The sequence below is a fragment of the Orbicella faveolata genome, unplaced genomic scaffold (assembly GCF_042242905.1).
Source record: "Orbicella faveolata isolate gen_17 unplaced genomic scaffold, um_ofav_v1 contig_13, whole genome shotgun sequence".
In the NCBI taxonomy this organism is placed as follows: Eukaryota; Metazoa; Cnidaria; class Anthozoa; order Scleractinia; family Merulinidae; genus Orbicella; species Orbicella faveolata.
This window is the reverse complement of record NW_028301540.1, coordinates 27,474,199-27,493,944: the sequence shown is the minus strand read 5'-3', so window position 1 is coordinate 27,493,944 and position 19,746 is coordinate 27,474,199. Positions and strand designations below refer to the sequence as shown.

Sequence of the window (19,746 nt, the reverse complement as noted above, 5' to 3'; positions counted from 1 at the left end):
ATTTTATATCGGAAATTGACTATACTGATACCTTAACTGCTGGCTGAGAAATTGTGGAAAATATACATGGGTTATTGACCAAGCTTGTTCGGTCAAGATGGCTGGATATTGGCCAAGTTCTTTTTTTGCGTGTTTATGGACCGAGACCGAGATTGTTTTATTATATGGCTTTCGGGGAAATTTTTCTTGCGGGACACGGCGGGTAGTCCCGAGCGGGCAAGATAGCTCCATCTTGCCCGCTCGGGTAGCCAATCACAGAGCAGGATTTGATTCATCTTGCCCGCTCAGGGAGCTTGCCATATAATGTCCCTTTACCTGTCTACAAATTATACTAATAGAGACAGAAATGACTGTTTTTGAATTATGATTGCTAAAGACTGTTTGCACGTGTCTCTTTGCGGTCTATTGTACTGTCACAAAAATACTAGAAGTAATATCTTTTTTAAGTATTTTAGTTAAAGAACGAAAATAAAACAAGCGCTGACTTGAACATCAACTTACTTCGAAGTTACATATTCGATTTGTCTTTTGCACACCGGCAAAGTAAACTCCCAAAAAGCTTTAGACCACTTATGCGAACAAACCATACCAGTAAAATGTGTACTTCTGGAATATCCTGAGTAATTTTCAGTTGCAGATAGACTTGGGAAGACCGTTATTTTGTTTCAATTAACCTTAATTGAGTTGATCTCAAGAGCAAAGGTATCAGGGAATATATTCTCAGTCGACGGAGCTTCGCGATAAATCTAAATCTCCTAAATTTTATCGGCAAAATACACTAATTACTAGCGCATGTTTACAGACTACAGATATATATATTTCGGAGAACCGAAGTTACATTAGGTCCACAGTATATTGTTCCATATTACACCCCTTCTAAAACAGACTTAAAAACCGCCAGAGGGCCCGTTGCATTTGGAAACAAGATGACGCCGATTTTGTAAAGTACGATTCTTCTTTGCATATTTTTCACTGGACTTCAAAATATAGAAAGGAACTAGTATATGAGGTAGCAAATAAATTCTGTTGAAACGTCTTTATTTTCAGTTGCTTTCGGACCCTTTTTGGGCCATCATTATGCAAATTTGGTTACGTATTCCCTGACGCAGAACGGACGTGCTCATTTTGCCGGAAAAGCCTTGTCCTTCAGAGAATAGTAGTCAAAAACTTTCAGTGTGGCTGGTCTTGTGACACGTAACTGAAAAATGGCGCTGAAATATCAGTTTTGCAAAGAGACAGGCTTTCAAAACGCAGTGTGTCAATGTGTATGTTTATCGAGCTTCGAAGTAAATCAAAATGGAAATATTCTTATTTTCAGGTTACCTTCTAATCTATTCAAAACTAATGCTATTCGTGACTCGCTGTCGGCACAGTTCATATCTCCAAATAATTGATTGTTTTCGAAACAAAGAAGTTTGCAAAATCACACGTGTTCACCTTAGAGATTTGAAACTTGTGCAAAAAGCGACACACATTGAATTATTAGCGTCTAAGGTTTGATGTTATCTACATCTACATTTTTACTGAGCAAAGTGTTTCCTTTGCAATGAAACATTACGCGGAGTCTTCATTACTAGTGTGTGGTTAGAATGAAAGTTAACTTTCTTGTATAAACAGCGAGTGTGGTGTGGATTTTTTCCCCCGGGGGGGGGGGGAGGGGAGGGACTACGGAGGATATTCTCAGAAAAAGTTGGCAGAGGTGTGCGGCCCTCTTCCCAAAACCCTATTTAAGACCAAAATCTGTGATTTTGTCAACCCTCTTTTTGATAAATTCAAAAAATTCGATATCCTATTTAAGACCTGACCCTTAAATCAATACCGTGTTTTCAGCCCTACCTTTTAATAAGTTACCTAGTTCAGACCGATGTTAAAGGCATTGGAGGGGCTTTTGTTGATGGTCTTTTCGATAATGTTGAAAAAAGTAAGTAATATACTATGTTGGGAATTAACCCTCATTTCGGCCTTCCCCTGCCTTCCCCTGCCTTTCCTTGCCTTCCCCTGCCTTCCTTGCTTCCCCCTGCCTTCCCCTGCCTTCCTGCATACTAATTTAGATTTCCTGCATACCAATAAGCGTCACTCTAGTACAATGAAAACAAAAGGCTTGCCCAAACTTGCCCACCAATAGTTAACACAGATTGGTGTATTCCAAACTCTATTATGTTTTCAAAATAAAAGCGCGTTTTCCAGTATCACTCTCGCAATTCGTTTGCTGAGAAAAAAAAACAAAACTTTTCGCTCTCTGCCATATTCTTTAAAACACTGCTCTAAACATGCAAGTCGAATCAAACACCACGCTTTTCTTTACGGTAGATGAAGTGAAACAAGTCCATCGACAAAGGGGAGTCAGTCTTATTGGCCACGTTTTTCAGCTAACGTACGCCACCATACTAGACGCACTGATCCAAGATGAAAAAGTAACCCGCTGCAATGGCTGCGCCATTCAACATCCCAGTCAAAGACAGCACTTCTGCCTTATGATGGATAGTGAAGACGCTTGGTTTTATTTCCGAGATGACGCGGTGGAGAAAATAAACCTCAACGATGTCCTGAAGATCGCTGGTAGTGTGTGTAATACTCTTGGATTTAAGTTAGGCAAGTCATGGGAAGCGTACGTGAGCGATCTCGCAAAGATGCCTTGGACCAGTCTATATCTTACTTCCCTTCAAATGGATAGCTTTGGTGAGATCGCTGAAGCGAAGCAACTGCAAGAGCGAAGTTTGCATGCTGTTTATGATGGTCCCAGTGGTCTCAAGTGGAAAAACTTCAGTGAAAGAGTCAATTCAGAGAACAATGACTTCAATGAAGTTCAATGTCCTGAAACAATTGTCAGAAAAGGCGAAGAACTAATGGACCTTGACCTAGTAATCAATGAAATTCAAAATAAGCTATTTCTGTAAAAAGTAATAAAGCATGTACACGATTTGATCTTGATCCAGTGTGTGTTTATCTGTCTATACGTTAACATGGGGGGAGGCGCGGTGGCCTCATGGTTAGTGCGCTCGTCTCCGGATCGAGCGGTCCGGGTTCGAGCCCTGGCCGGGGACATTGTGTTGTGTTCTTGAGCAAGACACTTTACTCTCACAGTGCCTCTCTCCACCCAGGTGTATAAATGGGTACCGGCGAACTTAATGCTGGGGGTAACCCTGCGATGGACTAGCATCCCATCCAGGAGGGAGTAGAAATACTCCTAGTCGCTTCATGCTACAGAAACCGGGATAAGCTCCGGCCTGATGGGCCACTTGGCTCGCATGCAGACAGACTTTTCTACGTTAACATGGGTCTTACTCTTTCTGTTCTTAGGGTACGATTTTACTTTTATTGCCTTGTGGCAAGTGACAGTGCTTCGCTCACGGAGACATTTTGCAATTTACCGGGATCTACGTTTGATAAGTTAAAACGTCTTCATTCAGAGGTGTTTACAAAAGTTCACTGGGTGAGATTCTTAGTGTTTTTTAATTTTGTCGAGCAACTGGGACTGACTGACGAGGAATGGGAACAGCTATTTGATTTACTCGTTCCCACTCTTATCCAAATGCAAGAATAGATATATAAGAATGCTCAGTAGGAAGAAAAGTCAGTCAAGTGTCGACCTTCGCAGTAGTCACTTGTAATGGGTTGCTGGCCGTCGTCACCCACTTTGGCATTAGAGCGTATTTTCAACCGCATTCGCTGCGTATTAGCTTGCTGCGGGGGTCAAGTGCTTGTTCAAAACTCCGAATTTTGCGATGGAGAAAACACTGTCCAGCAGTTATCTCGACCCAAGTCAACCGCAAGTTTCGGTGGTTTAGATGCTGTGTACCGAGCGGTCAAAGGAAAAGGAAAGAATTATGGTTGGCCATTCGTTTCAAAATTACGACAGGGTATACGCGGGTTTTTCTGCCGCGTATACTTGTTTACATACGTTACGTATGGGCTTTAAACTCATATATACGACCATTTAGATCTCGTATATTCGCGTTTTTAAGGGCCACACATTTGCGTAAATTCAAGCGCGGGGATATGCCAAATAAATGCCCAAATATACGCGTCCTACAAGGACCCAAGGGAGGCGCGGTGGCCTCATGGTTAGTGCGCTCGTCTCCGGATCGAGCGGTCCGGGTTCGAGCCCTGGCCGGGGACATTGTGTTGTGTTCTTGGGCAAGACACTTTACTCTCACAGTGCCTCTCTCCACCCAGGTTTATAAATGGGTGCCGGGATAAGCTCCGGCCTGATGGGCCACTTGGCTCGTATGCAGACTTTACCTACAAGGACCCATATATACGCGTGCTAAAATGCGCGTATACGCGGGTCTCGTAAATTACGTTTTATATGCCAGCACGAAATGTGCCTTTTAAGAGAATGGTTGTTCATGTATGATAGCAATGAAAATTACTTTAACTAGGAACCGTCAATATGGCGGCAGTGGTAAAATGCCTTGTCTTGCTCTATCTGCTATTTAATGTTTGTTACTGCAGCTCTCCAGTGAGTGAACTTCTAGAAACAGTTGTGCGTGTTTTGAATGACTGTTCAAGATTTTATCCTAACGCTAATCGTCGAGAAGTTGCTATGGATTACTCTGTACATCGTTTAGTGGCCTGCGTAGCTTGGCGGTTTTTAGGCAATTTGAACGCTAAGAAAGCGGCGAAGCCGCGATAACGAGCGCCAAATGCGGCGTAGCCACGAGGAGCCTGGGGGATTCCTGCTCGTTTTCACAGCTTTGTCGCATTGTGCACTCGCGCTCAAATTGCTTAAAAAATTGCCAAACCGCCAAGCTACGCAGGCTAATCCGTTAGTTGACTCATTGGACAGAGGTACCATGGCGAATGCTGAGAGGATACGGCCTCTAGAATCGCTGGTGAGACAAATGCAATATTTGCTACTTAGATGGAAAATGTTTGCATTAAGAGCAGTTTCATGCACCTCAGTGTACTCCCATTTGGGCTTTGCCAACTGCATCAGCTTCTAATGGAAAAGTGGATCGTCCAGCCTATGATATATCAATACCTCAAGGGGAGTTTTAGGAAACAGAATGTGACTTTAGTGTAAGTCATATTGGGTCTTCACCAGATAATTCATCTGGTTGGGTGTTATCATCAAATGTGTCCTTGACAGCTAGTATTTCCAGTATTACATATATCTTGTAAAATCACTGCGTTCACCCATATTGGTTGTACGTAAAGCATGGTTATTCCATGCCTCAACTAGGAGGTTTAACTGGTTGTTAATTCTGGAAAGAAATATGTAATACAAACAGAACAGATCGATTATGCTGGTCGATTCCAGGATGCCATTTTCTTCCATCTGGTAGAACAGAGTGTAGTAGAACTGACCGACTTCAATAAAGACTTCTCTCCAGAGACGTTCAATTCACTGGTTGTGTACAGACAACCCAGCAATTTTGCTTCCCCTATTAAATCCCCTGTGCCATAGCATAGCTCTTCCTACCTCTGAATTTTCATCCCCTTCGTCTGAACACACTCTAGAGGGCAATCTATAACTTTGCACAGCAGCTAAGAACAGAGCGAGCCCAGTAGCAGCAGAATTTTTTGTTGCACAACTTTAAGTCTAAAGCCCTGTCAAAGCCACCATGTATTACAAACCTCCAACTGATAATGTGCCAGAGAGAATTAGGTCCCCTGACGCCTTGTGATGGTATTGAACCACCTCAAATCAGACCCTGCTGGGTCAGTTCGAAAAAACTTTCCCTTACACGCTGACGCTGAACATAGATGTTTCTACTTGGCAAATGACCCAGCATGATACTGATACCAGAATTGGAAAACCCACGTCAGTCTTATTTCTCGAATCATCAGGGCCGGGTTGTTCGAAAGCCGGTTAACGCTAACCCAGGATTAAAAGTTAACCCAAACATAAATTTTCTCTAAAAAACTGTTTTCCACTGCTTGTGCTTTGTGTAGTTTGAGATTACTCAAGTTCAAAACTGAACTGCAAACATTTCCCATCTATGTAGTAAATATTGATTTTGTCTTACCAACAACTCGAGAGGCATTGTTCTCTCAGCATTCGCTTGGGCACCTCTGTCCTAAACGGTGAACAGAATCCACAGCGACTTCACGACGAACGATCAAGTTCTCTGCCATGTTACGATTACCGTGGGGATAAAATCTTGAACAGTCATTCAAAACACGCATAACTGTTTCTAGAAGTTCACCCACTGGAGAGCTGTAGTAACAAACATTAAATAGCAGATAGAGCAAAACAAGCCATTTCGCTACTGCCGCCATATTGACGATTCCTAGTTAAAGTAATTTTCATTGCTATCATACACGAACAACCATTCTCTTAAAAAGGCACATTTCGTGCTGGCATATAAAACGTAATTTACGAGACCCGCGTATACGCGCATTTTAGCACGCGTATATATGGGTCCTTGTAGGACTCGTATACTTGGGCATTTATTTCGCATATCCCCGCGCTTAAATTTACGCAAATGTGTGGCCCTTTAAAAATGCGTATATACGCGATCTAAACAGTCGTATATATGAGTTTAAAGCCCATACGTAACGTATGTAAACAAGTATACGCGGCAGAAAAACCCGCGTATACCCTGTCGTAATTTTGAAACGAATGGCCAACCATAAAGAATAAGATTTCTCGGAAACAAGTTCAAGATTGGTTGAGTCAGCAAGATGTTTACACGCTTCATAAACCTGCGCGAAGACACTACAAGAGAAGTCGCGTCATTGTTCCTGCTATTGATGCACAATTTCAAGCAGATCTGGTCGATGTTCAAAATTTAAGCCGATACAACACGGGATATAAATACTTACTGACCTGTATAGACATCTTTAGCAAGTAGGCTTGGGTGGTGCCTTTAAAGACAAAACGAGGTCAAGAACTAGTCAAAGCTTTTCAGACGATTCTATCTTCTGGTCGTAAACCAAACAAGCTTCAAACGCATCAAGAACATTGACTTTTTTACCGTCAACTCTGGGCTCAAAGCGTCCGTGGTGGAGCGTTTCAACCGTACATTTAAGAACAAGATGTACAAGTACTTCGCAGCTAAAAACACTCTGAGCTATATTGACGTAGTACTCCAATTGGTAAAATCTTATAATAACACCTACCATCGTAGCATCAAGATGAAACTCACTCAGGTGACTAAAGCCAGTGAAGCTAAAGTGTGGGAGACTTTGTACGGCGATGATGTTGACAAGCGTGTGCAATTTAAATTTCAAGTGGGAGATCGCGTTAGGATTAGTAAGGTTAAGAGACTCTTTGAAAAGTCTTACCTTCCCAACTTTACTGAAGAAATGTTCACGATCCACAAACGATTTGCGCGTTAAGTGCCTGTTTATAAACTGAAAGATGGTGCTGGGGAAATCTTGGATGGAACATTTTATGAGGCAGAATTACAAAAAGTAATTAAGAAGGATGATGTTTATCGTGTTGTAAAGGTTTTGCGTAAGCGAAAACGCAAAGGGGTAGTGGAATATCTTGTAAAATGGAAAGGATACCCAGACAAGTTTATAGCTGGGTCGCTGAAAGTAATATCTCAAAATTATAATGTGGGCTTCTTTGTATGTGATTAATAAAAGAAAATCTAATGATAAAATGGTTGGTTGCGTGGTTTCTTATATAGTAAGGGTACCACTATAGATAATCTCACTTGCTCATTGGACATCATGAAGGTAACACAGTTTTACCTACATCTTCCTAGTAATAGTAGTCTCGATAAGTTTCCAAATAACACATTAACAGAGTACCGGGTATGTCTACCTCAAACCGTTAGATTGACAGGGGAATGGGAAGTCGCTTTAACAGAAATTCATTATCCTCACAGCTGGAATAATGTACAAGGAAATTTTCAGAATCGATTCTACCTTCGAAACCAAGAATTGTCCGAGGTATGGGAGGTACTAATTATTCCACCGGGTCATTATTCCTCCATCGAAGCAATCCTTTCAAAGATGAAAGAATTGGTCGACAATGAGAAGCGTTTCACTGATGACGTGAGATTTTCATACGATACGCTAAGTAGAAAGCTCACTGTTTACTTACAAAACAACGTTGAACTCCTCTTTGGTGACATTGGATACGTGCTGGGATTCTCACCAAAAGAAGTTATTTCCAAAACCTCTACCGCCGAAAGAGAAGCGGACTTAGATCACGGCTTTCACGATCTTTACGTTTATTGTGATATTATTCAACCACAATATGTCGGGGACGCACTTGTTCCCTTGCTTCGAATCGTCCCCGTAGAAGAAAAGGATGGACAACGTGTCAGCAAATCCTTCGTGCGCCCGCAATACGTACCTGTCAGCAGAAGGCAGTGCGAAAGTATCCAAGTCAATATAAAGCGGGACACAGGAGAAACTGTACCATTCAAGTTTGGGAGAGTGTTTGCTTACGCTTCATTTTCGACAGAGCAGACCCGTGAACTTTTAAAATGATGAAGAAAATTTACACCCCTAATCACAAGTCGTACGAACAATATTATTTAGATCAAGCCAAGCAAAAAGGTGGGAATTTACCAGCTTTTCACGGTAGTCGATTTCAGCGGAGTTATGGATTAGGTTCTATATTCAAAGGTCTTTTCCGTTGGGCGGTGCCCCACCTTCAACAGGGTGCTAAAATGCTTGGTAAAAAAGCTCTTCAAACGGGTGTTAGTGTTGCACAAGATGTGCTAGCTGGAGAAAACCTTAAAACAGCAACAAAAAAGCGCGCTAAACAAGCTCTGAGCCTACCTTCCCAGAATTCTTCGCAGTCAGGTGTTGGTAAAAAAGTCATAAAAAGAAAGCCTCAACCAAGAGAAAACAGTTCGCCTCCAGGCAAGAAACGGAAAACATCTCCGCAGCACAAGAAACCCGAAGAGAAATTTTCCTTCTTGAAGTAAAATGGCTTTTGTTCACCACGAATCTCAAGAGTGCACGAAGTCAGAACTCGATCTCTTTACCATTCCGGCTACACAAACGTCTATCACCAAGGGGCAATGGATTGAGTACCACCCCCTCAGTAACATCACTGACACTGGTCCAATAGAATTTAATGTCTCTGGAACTGGAGAAGAATATATGGACTTGGCAAAAACCCAGCTGTTTGTTAAAGCGAAGATCACCAAAGCAAACGGTGACAACCTAGACCCAAACATGCAAGTCGGCCCTGTGAATCTATTTCTACATTCCCTGTTTTCACAAGTGGATGTTTCCTTGAACGAGCGACTGATTTTCCCGTCGACCAATACCTACCCATATCGTGCCATGATTGAAACGTTGCTTAACTATGGAGAAGACGCCAAAGCAAGTCAACTATGGCTCTGTTTTACAAAGATACCCCTGGAAAGATGGATGTCGTGAACCCTGTGGCGGATGACGACGATGCAAACCTAGGCTTAAAGGCTCCCTATGCTTTTACAAAGATCAGCAACACGGTGGATATGATGGGCCCCATCCACAGTGATATTTTGTTCCAAGACCGTTTAATTTTGAACGGGGTTAATCTACTAAGACTCAAGCTTAATAGAGCTAAAAATTCTTTCTGCTTAGTCTCGCCAACCCCCGGAGCTACTTTCAAGGTCTTTATCACAGAAGCAATCCTGCATGTTCGCAAAGTCAAAGTGGCCTCTTCTGTTACTCTGGGACACGCGGCTGCACTAATGCAAACGACTGCCAAGTACCATATCCGGCGAGTTGATTGCAAAGCTCTCTCCATGCCTGGTGGTTTTAGTAGCTTTACGCCAGATAACCTTTTCTTAGGTCACATTCCAAAGCGCCTGGTATTAGTACTGGTGGATACCGAAGCTTTTAACGGTACAAATGGCTCCAACCCGTTTAACTTTAAGCATCACAACCGTAACCAAGTGGGTGTGTACGTCGATGGCGAACAGATACCTAGAAAACCCTTGTTTCTCAAGTTTGGCGAAGCTGGTGGTCAAAATATTATAGCCGGATTTCAAAGTCTTTTTTCTGGAACTGGAAAGCTCTGCCTGGATGCAGGCAACCAAATAAACAGAAGCGATTATGGCTCTGGCTACACAGCTTTCTGTTTCGACTTGTCTCCAGACCACTGCTCGGGTGATCACTGAGCTTATAAAACAAGGCAACCTTCGTGTTGAGCTTCATTTTGGACAAGCACTCGCCAACACAGTCAACCTCATCATCTACGCGGAATTTCAAAACGTGATTGACATCGACGCCAACCGAAACGTTCTCTACGACTACACAAACTAACATGGACACCATTCAGCTGACGCTCATTTTGAGAAAGGATAAATATACCAGAGGCGTGTTTCAAGGAATCTACCCTTCAGACAAACTACCAGCCAGTGTTTCGTCTTACCCAGCCCTGTTCATCGCCAATGTGGATATCAGTTACAAGCCTGGATCACACTGGATTGCATTTTATTTCACCAAGGACCACGAGGGAGAAATTTTTGAGTCTTACGGGTTGCCGCCGAGCAATTATTCAAGAACGTTTACTGGTTTTTTGCGCAATAATTCTAACAGTTGGATTTTTAATACTGTGACATTGCAAAGCGTAAACTCGAAAGTTTGCGGTCATTACTGTTTGTACTTGGCCTTATTTCGCTCTAGACAAGTTAGTATGAGCACGATTGTACATCGTTTTTCTAGTAATAAAAGGAGAAATGATTTTCTTGTAAAACGGTTTATTGAGAAACACTTCCGTCGTCTTAGTCTCCCGAAATATCACACCGATGTAAAGAAACAAAGTGCAACAGCACAACACAACGCTCAGTAATGATATCACGTACTTTCTTTCCAACCCATTTTATTGAGTGATCAAAATAAAGAAAAGGATTACAATGGAAAAAATAAATGTCTCTTGTCATGATTTATAAGCGTAACCAGCGAGCAACTTGAGGGCGCGGACTCTCAACTCTTCGCCTTTTCTTTCTCATGGGAGATGCTGTCACGGGTGGGGTAGGTAGCCAACGGGAAGGACTCTCGGGGGTCTCTTCTCTCACTCTTACTTTAAACTCTCAAATAGCACTCTGCCTCTGGGGATTGCGCACCAAGTTTTCGGGGACGTTCATTCGCGCCAGGCGAATACTGACCATCCAACTGGCTCAAATCCTTTTCGGTGGCGAAGCATATCATTGACTAAATCTACCACGTGAGACCCTGGAATGGGTTTGTTTTCATACATCAGTTCTCCTTTTTCGTTCCAATTCAACACATCTCGATGTTCTTTTATTTTATCCAACAGTTGCCTTGCCCCCGCCTTGTAGAGCTTGGGTACACTTTTCATTACTTCCTGTTCTACTGCGGAAGTCGGAATAGTTTCTGCTTCCGTGGATTCTTGACTATTTTCTTCACGCTCTTCTGGTTTGAGCGTTTCCACAGGCTTGGGAGTTGTTAACTTCACGTGAAGTGGTTGGCCTTTGCGCTGATCGTAATACGCAGATAGCGCTGCAAGACTTGGTTATAAAGTTTTGCTTTCTCTTCATCGTCTAATTGGTTACTAGATAAAATATCTCCCATCTCACTATCCAAGTTTTTCAGAGTTTGTGTCACAGGTGGTGTTAATATCTGCTGACGTTTCTGCAAGCGCTCTATATTATTTTCGGGAACAAGAACCATATGCTTGGAATGAATCATTTTAGACAAGAATCGAACTCAACACACGAAGCACCGGTGGTAACAAGACACTTAAAAAGTTTCCTCCTTGTTGCACTAAGATTTTCTTTTTCTTTTTAAGCGGAGTACTTTTTTCAGCGAGAGCAATCAGTGATTTCTTGTGGGCTAAAAGTTTCCTTTTGGCTGGTTTACTGACAGGCACCGTCTCTTTTAGTACGTTTAAGACACACTCGCAAGTGGTTTTCATTAAAGCGTCGTCGGCTGCTTTTAAAATTGCTTTGCGTTGAGCTGGAGTACACTTGGCAAGGAGCTTGAGAAAATCGTGGTTCCTTCTCAGAGGTTGAGCCATGCTAAACTGACGTTTAACGCTGTGGTACAGCCTTTTTATACCTTTTTGACGTAAGCAAACTGGGTCTCCCTGGGGAAAATGTTGGTCCTCAACCGTAAGTCGGTAGGCGTTTCCGGTTTAAGGTCGCATAACAAGTACCCATGAGGCCTTTTAGTGGCATCTTGGAAAGATTCTTGCAAGTATTTGGTATAACCGGGAAAAATCTGCTTCGCTAAGTGACTGACTTGGCTGCTATCTCTCGGAGATTTGAACAACACCAAGTAATGACAGTTCAAACTCATATCTCTTAGTTCTTTTCCGCGATGAAAAATGTTTTGTAAAATGAAAATGACACTTAAATTACGATGATGATAACCTCTGGTGAAGAGATTGGTAATTCGCGAGTCGTTACTGAGTTCTTGCATCAAATCGTCAATGATCACTAAATTCCGAATGGTGGGGTTTATCATGGATTCTAAATCACCAGGGACGCCTTCCACAAACGAGATGTTTGGAATACTTTTCAACATCTTGTCGTAAGCGGGTTGGTAAATGCCATAACACCAAATGATGTTTTCTGGGGCGCCTTCAATCATGTCTTCGCCCGATTCTAGTAAACGTTTAACAAACTGACTTTTCCCACAACAGGACGGTCCTGCCACAAGAGCAGGGAAGGGATGTTTCCATCTTGGATCCATGATAACAACTGACGAATTGAACGGCATGCTCTCAGACTTATAGAAAAATCGTTTTAGGTTCGGTCTCTTTGTCACATACGCGAAGCACATTGGTTTTCTGTAACTTGGCAAATTGTAACCAATAGTTGCGTTTTAACTCTGTTAACCCGTGTACTTAAGTTAAATGATTTGCCAAACGAACTAAAAATTTTGACCCACACCCTGGAATTGGGCAATGCTTACACGTTCGTCGCACCATCTTCACGGTTTGAAAGCTGGATTACAACTGAACAAAACAGTTTATAACACGACATTTATCGGGCCAAGAGGGCCACAAGGGCCTCAAGGGCCATTTTTTTTTTAGCTGTATTTCTTCTCCAGGCGTGGAAACTCGCGTGGAGCTAGCGCGCGAGGCTTGACAGAAAACAAGTCATGTTTAGCATACCAAAGTGTATTTGTTTACAAACTATGTACAATCTTTCGGCAAAATTCTATGAGAAAACTATTTCGAGGAAAAAACTATATACAAATCTATTTACAATCTATCAAAAAACGAAAAAAAAAACGATTTACAAAACTTTAAATATCTAACGGGAACGTGCTAACGCCATCCTCCAACACTTTGCGTTTGGGGTAAAAATGCGAGAACGCATCCTTAACTTGAGTATAGGTATACATGGAGTTGTTCACAACACGAAAACCACGATTGACGCCAGCGCTATTCTGTTTGGTGAGCAACACATTGAGATACTTGTCTTTGTTAATCTCGTTGCATCTCTTGTTCACCCCTTTACAAGAATACTTATCTTTCGCTCCAAAACAGTAATAGGTTTTTGAGCAAAAACCGATAATCCCTTGTCCCTCCCACTCAACCTTGAAAAGACCTGGAGTTCGCTTATCATAAGCCTTGTGTGCAGGCGTGTCGGTACGGGGAAACCAGTTACATTTATCTTGCTGAAATTCTTCGCGCAACTCTAGTTTGACTAAAGACTCCACACTATCCCCTGCAATGGCGACATACGCTGAATCGGTATCCATTTCACACATTTGAAAATCAGCGCAATCGAGATACTTGTCAAGGAAATCGTAATAAAATTGTAGCATGCGCAACTTGGCATATTGGTACACAAAAAAACCGACTTGAATCGGTAAATTTAACTTAATACTTTTCTTGCAGGACTCTACTTCATATGTGTCTGCAGTGATATTATCCAGCTTACGGAACAGCGGAGTGTTGACTTTACGACTGGTCTCTGCATCACTGCAATGTTCGACGTTTAAGTGCTTCATTTGGTTGGTAATCGTTTTTCCATAAGATGAATTTCCCACCTAAAAGCAAAACAAGATTTTTTTATCAGTATTATCTATACAAACATACAATCCCCCTACCCTATGACCCAGAATGAAACAAAAACTCACCACTTCATCGTATCCGCTATGATAGCTTTACTGGGGTCCACATCACCTGCCCTTCTCGCGTCAGACACAGCATCTCCAAACGGTTTGAAACAAGGCTTGGGGGTAAACTCAACCACTTGGTGTACTTTGGTCACTTCCAAACCATGCTCCAAGTACCATTTCAGCAAAGGCGTGGCCAGTAGAATCTTTTCGCCTTTCATACTCCCGATCAAGCTGCGACGCGGTTGAGCCATGATGTTGCGCTCTTCTGCATAAGCATTCATATATTCCCCAATATCGTCGCGGTTGATGTTCGTGTTCTTAAAGATGGGACACATCTCGCTGAATTTCTCTTTCAGATGGTCAGGCACTCGTATATCCACCTCCACACACCCAAACAAACGCTCATGTCGCACCTCGCTCAAAATTCGCTCTGGGCTCATGATCTTAACCTTATCCAGAGTTCGTCTAACTTCAGTAGCAATGAATTGCTGCAAGTCACGATCGGTTCTTTTCATCTGGCGCTAATCACATTCGTACATTTTCACCACATTATAGCCTTTGTTGCTAATGTACTCGGTGGTGGCCCTGGTTTCTTCCAACAGCTCTGCCATGGGTTTCTTTCGTTTTTCGTTAAATTCTTTCCCACGGGTAAGTTCGCAGTCGTGACCGTGCCAGTAACAACCGTGAAACTGATAGACCGTTTGTGTCTGGGCGTTGAACCCGTCCACGGGGAGTTTTCGATCACCAATACGTTTTTCAGTGTTGTTGAGTTGGTGACGAATATGGATTCTCTCTTTGTAACCCAGCCATTCCAACCACTCGATCGCCATCTTTATGGAACTTTTCGGTTTGAACTCGTTCTCTGCTAGGCGCATTGTATAGCTACAGGTGGGCTTATCTTGCATGATGGCCCAAAGGTACAAGGCATTGGCATCATATCCCACTATTTTCTCACACAGCTTGGCAGTCTGCCCTCTCTCAGACTCCCTTATTTTTTGTTTTGCCGACTTCATGGTGGCGATGGAAGATAATTGAAGGGCCTCCAGTGTTGTTGTCTTTGATCGAGTGATACAGGTCACTGTTAGCTTGATCGAAGAGACAGAAGTAAGTTTGCTCATCCAAGAACGAGAACAGGTACTTGAGGGTGAGGCCAGGAACTGAGATACCATCTTGAAACATATCAATGTTTCGCTCTTGCCAAAATCCGCTCATTTTCTCCACCTCCTCGAGAAAAGGAACCACATCCAGATTATTGTACCAGACGAGAAAATCTTTAAAGGTGACCATTTCGTTTTGCTCCCACACTTGCTGACAGTACTGTTACTCTTCTTCTGAGATGTTTTGGTTCTTTAAACTCAAATAGAACGCTTGGTGAGGGGGTAGTGACGTTTCCTCTAACTTGCATAGCCCATCAATCCATTCGTAAGGGAAGAAACCTTTGGTTTGCTCCCTTTCGTACGCTTTCAGGAACTGGTCATAGCTGAACCCAGGAGCGAGATAGTTAGAAATGTCCAGGAGTTGATGAAATATGTCTTCAGACACATATGATTATTGTTTCTCTTGACAGTGAACTTGATGGCATTAGTCTTAATGAGGTACGGGAACAAAAATTCTTTCACAGCGTTGATATCGTACTTGCCGGAATTGAAGCCAAGGACAGTCAATTCTTGTATGTATGCGTTCAGTTTTTCAGCTAGTTTGTTAAGAACTTTGTTATCACTGGTTTGTGCTTCACCAAACAACATATAATCGCATTCTGCGATATCTTCACGTCTCCGTCTTCTCTCTTGTCTCCCTTCAGTATCCAACTCCACGTTCAATCTTCTATACAACGATGGATCGTTTTCACTCACTTCATCGTCGAGAAATGCACGATCTTCTTCGTTTTCAGACTCAATCTCTTCCTCATCCTCCTCATCGTCGCTCGCCATCAAATCAATTCCCCGGCTCTCATCTTCTTCTTCACTATCTTCATCTTCGGCTTGCTGACCTTCCTCATGGATGTCTACGAGTATTTGTGCTAGTTGATCTTCATTTGTCTCACCACGGCTAGGGACAGCTGCATGATTAAGCGCTTCAAACACGGGTGCGTACTGTTCGCGTAACAGAGAAGAACTTTTCGTACTGATGGAGACCAAGTACTGGATAAACTCTGTAGTAAACTGGCCTGGATCACCGTTAGACACGAAACATTTCGGTTCTTGATACTGAGGCACGTTACTGCACACACTCACACTGAGGGGAACATGCGCCGATTGCCAGGTTAACTTGTCTGTGTTCGCCAATTCTTCCGCTTTTTCCTTGTCAAAGTAACTTTCAAAATCGAAGGTAGCGCGGTGAGGAAAATAGCGTGCTTCTTCTGGGACAATAATACCTTCTTCCTCAAGTTCTTGGAAGAACCCTTTCATGACGTCACATGTCCTTTCCAGTACTTGCCGCATCGTGAACAGCAGAAGGATTTACTGTAACGAGCGAGATCTTTAATGTACGAAAAATGGTTTTCGTATAAATTTAAGTAGAGTGTGCTGGAGTAGTGGCAATGTGAACGGCGGATCAGTGTAGCGGCAATGTCAGGAGTGTTTTCTTCATCGTCTTCGTCTTCACTGTGGGTTTGTGTGGGGGCGAGACTGTATACTTGGATATTGACCTTGGACAACAGCTCCAGGTTGTCTAGTTCACTCAACTTCACCCCACGAAACTTCTTCTTGGATGGACCTGCTTCTCGGTACTGCTCATAATAGTACTTGGTATCTCTCTCTGAATTCTTCGTGTGGCATTCGTTATGCAAAGCCAGACAGCGGAAGAAACACAAATGATCTTCATAAGGTTTACCTCTTTGGATGTTACGATCCGACGCATCGACTCCCCGGTTTTCGGTGATGTACCCGGGCAAGTATTTTCCTCGGCAAGTTGGATGATCCCTGATCTTCCAAACAAACCACGTTACATTGGTCACAAGATCCACCATCCATTTACTATTAGGGCGCTGTTGTCGAACCCACTCGAGAAAGTCAATGTTGTTGATTTCTTCATACAAGCGCTCTAAATCGTCTTGATTGGAAACCAGGAACGGTTGTTCCAACACCAGGTTGTTGTTGGCGGATGGATGATGATACTGGAGGGCCCCAGTCTCTGTATTACGGAGGATAAATCCAAACGAGAAGTTGACTTTGAAGACTGTTGGTTGGTCAGCAAAAATGCGGCTCAGCTGTTCTCTGAGGCTGACAGGACTGATCGTCGATAGGCGGAAATTATACCAGTCTTGGAGTCTGTTACCTCGGCTGAACCGGGTACGGGTCTGAGGCCAGTGTTGCCTGTATGTTCCTGCTATATTTTCTTCGCTACTGGGAATGAGGTTTGAAGGAATGAGGACTGAATCTTCTTGCCAGATAGAACCAGCAGTAGCAGCTGAGGTTTGAGGGGCTGTTGGTGGAGTAGCAGGATCAGCAGATGTCTTGCTTCGTTTCACAGCTGGTGCGTCTTTTGATTTTTCTGTGGTGGCAGGACGTTTTCTATTGATGGGAGCCGGTTGTGGTTGATGTGCGGTGCGAATATGAGCGTTAAAAGATGCGCGGTGGTGAAATGTTTCGCTACACGTGGCACAAGTGAAGGTGCGCTCGGTGGCTCGCTTCTCGTGTGCCTTGAGATGGCGATTGAGTACCGACTTATCAGCAAACCGTTTATCGCAGCGCGGGCACTCGTAAGGTTTCTCACCGGTATGCATACGTTGGTGAGTTATTAGATGATTGAGACGAGCGAACGCTTTCCCACAGATGTCGCAGCGATGTTCTTTGCGCTGTTTCTTGGTTGGTGGTTGCCCGTCACCCGTTTCAATAGCCTATAATTAATTATTACCTAGTCTTAGTATAAACCTTAACTATTTACCTTATTATTAAAGTAAAAGTCGAGGGAAAATTACTAACAAATAGTCTCTCTTGTTGATTCGGGCAGAACGAAAGTTAAAACAACGTAGCATTTGTTTTGATTGAAATTTCTATCATGAATAATTTAATCACGTTTCGCTCACTCAAGAAAAAAATTAATTAGTGATCACAACAACAATGAAACACTCTTGATCAATAGAACTGAATATCAGTTAGGACTTATGTTTTTGAACAGCAGATACCATTCCACTTTTAACAAACTCGAAAGGCGCTAGAAACAAACAAATTCACTCACGGTTTCCGAGGGATTCCAAGATGGTATTTGATCCACTTCACCATACCACTGAAAATAAGTACAGAGAAGTCAGTTAAGTTTACTGGACAAAGGACACAACAATAACAGTAATTTTGCAACGAAACTAGTTCATCAAATCAAACGATCATGACACAAAACTTACATCGTCAAATAATTCATCTACCGTTTCCAGAAGTAACGGTGAATTGTTATTACTCTGGAAAAAAGAACGAAAATAAGTTTAATGTTAGCAAAGTTGTATTCCAAACATATAGCTGTCACATAATTGTTTAGATCACAATGACGAGTTTAATACAATTCAGCCGCAAGGCAGAGCAAATTATAAATGTGACTTACATTTTGTAGCGCCACGCGGTCCATTTCCAGTTATCAGACTACAAAATATGTTTAACAAACCCAAAATAAACTTACCAAATCGTCACTCAAATTCACCGCAGCATCAGTTTCTTCCAACGCACTTATTCTTTCAATCTACGGGAATAAGAGAAAGTTATAAAGATTAGTACGCTGGGCTGAGTAAAAGGTATCAGAAGAAAGTTTAAACATACTAATACACATTGAACTTACCGTATCAACTACGTGATTCATGACTTCTGCAGCCGCATCTACGGATTCATGGTTCTCGCAGGGCTAAAGGAAAAGAAACATCAAAGATCAGAGAAGAAACAGTATTATATGGAGTAAATTGGTGAAGCCAATGATAACAAGCAAATAACTATAAAACTTACCTGGAGTTCTTGGAGAGTCAACTCAGTCAACCTCGCATAAGCCATTGGTACTATCACTTCAGGAATTTGGATCGATTCAGTCAACGCTTCCCAATCGCGGACTGATACGCAAGCGTTCAAAGCAGCTTCGATATCTTTTATGGTCAAGTGATCAGTAGAACGCCATCTCCCAAGAGCAATTTGGAGAATCGCATCCTTTCAAAACAAATGAATGTTTCAGGCTTTCAGAATGTGTCAGACAAAGGGAAAAAAAATTAGTTTTAAATGACGTTTTCGAGTTGTTTCGAGTAGCACGTTCAAAGAACCGAGCACCTCGAAAATCACAAAATAAATACGAATAAAACGGGTAGAATTTCGAAATAACCTTACCTACATGGTGAGATAACTGTTTGCTAAACCCTTGACTGACCCGTATTCCTGGGACCTGTTCTCTACGCAAAATGAAACGATTTATTTCATGTTTCAAACCATGCTTTTCCTTTCGGAATAGAACCGCGATAAAAGTACTTAACCGATAAATGGTTTCTTTACTTGTTTTGGGGAAATCCAGACTGAAAGAGCTGCCAGAATGAGCTTCAAAGGTGTTTCATTTGCCATCTACATTTTAGGCCACAGCTACCTTATTTCAGGTGAGTCCTGAGTCAAGTTACCAAAGGCGTGCCCCTCCCATTTTCTAACAACTTAAAAGTCTAAATCGATCATCAAATTTTCCCTTTTCCGGCGCGTCGGGACAGAATTTTAAAGTGGTCAAATATTTTCAAGGTAAAATCCAAGAATGCCACGCCTTCCTTAAAATAAAGCCGAGATATAAGGTGCATTGGTTTTGTTTTGGTGTACTGCTAGCAGTATTTGGCAAAAAATTTCTTTCTCCGTC

General features: G+C 42.4%; 3 pseudogenes; 1 reads left to right on the top strand and 2 right to left on the bottom strand.

Annotated features, from left to right (window-relative positions):
* Window positions 1-5,036: 5,036 nt before the first annotated feature.
* LOC149115857 (uncharacterized) lies at window positions 5,037-5,838 on the bottom strand (annotated as a pseudogene).
* A 3,000-nt stretch (window positions 5,839-8,838) lies between these two features.
* On the top strand, window positions 8,839-10,214 carry LOC149115856 (uncharacterized protein F54H12.2-like; annotated as a pseudogene).
* Window positions 10,215-12,978: 2,764 nt separating this feature from the next.
* On the bottom strand, window positions 12,979-17,744 carry LOC149115855 (uncharacterized; annotated as a pseudogene).
* Between the last annotated feature and the right edge of the window lie 2,002 nt (window positions 17,745-19,746).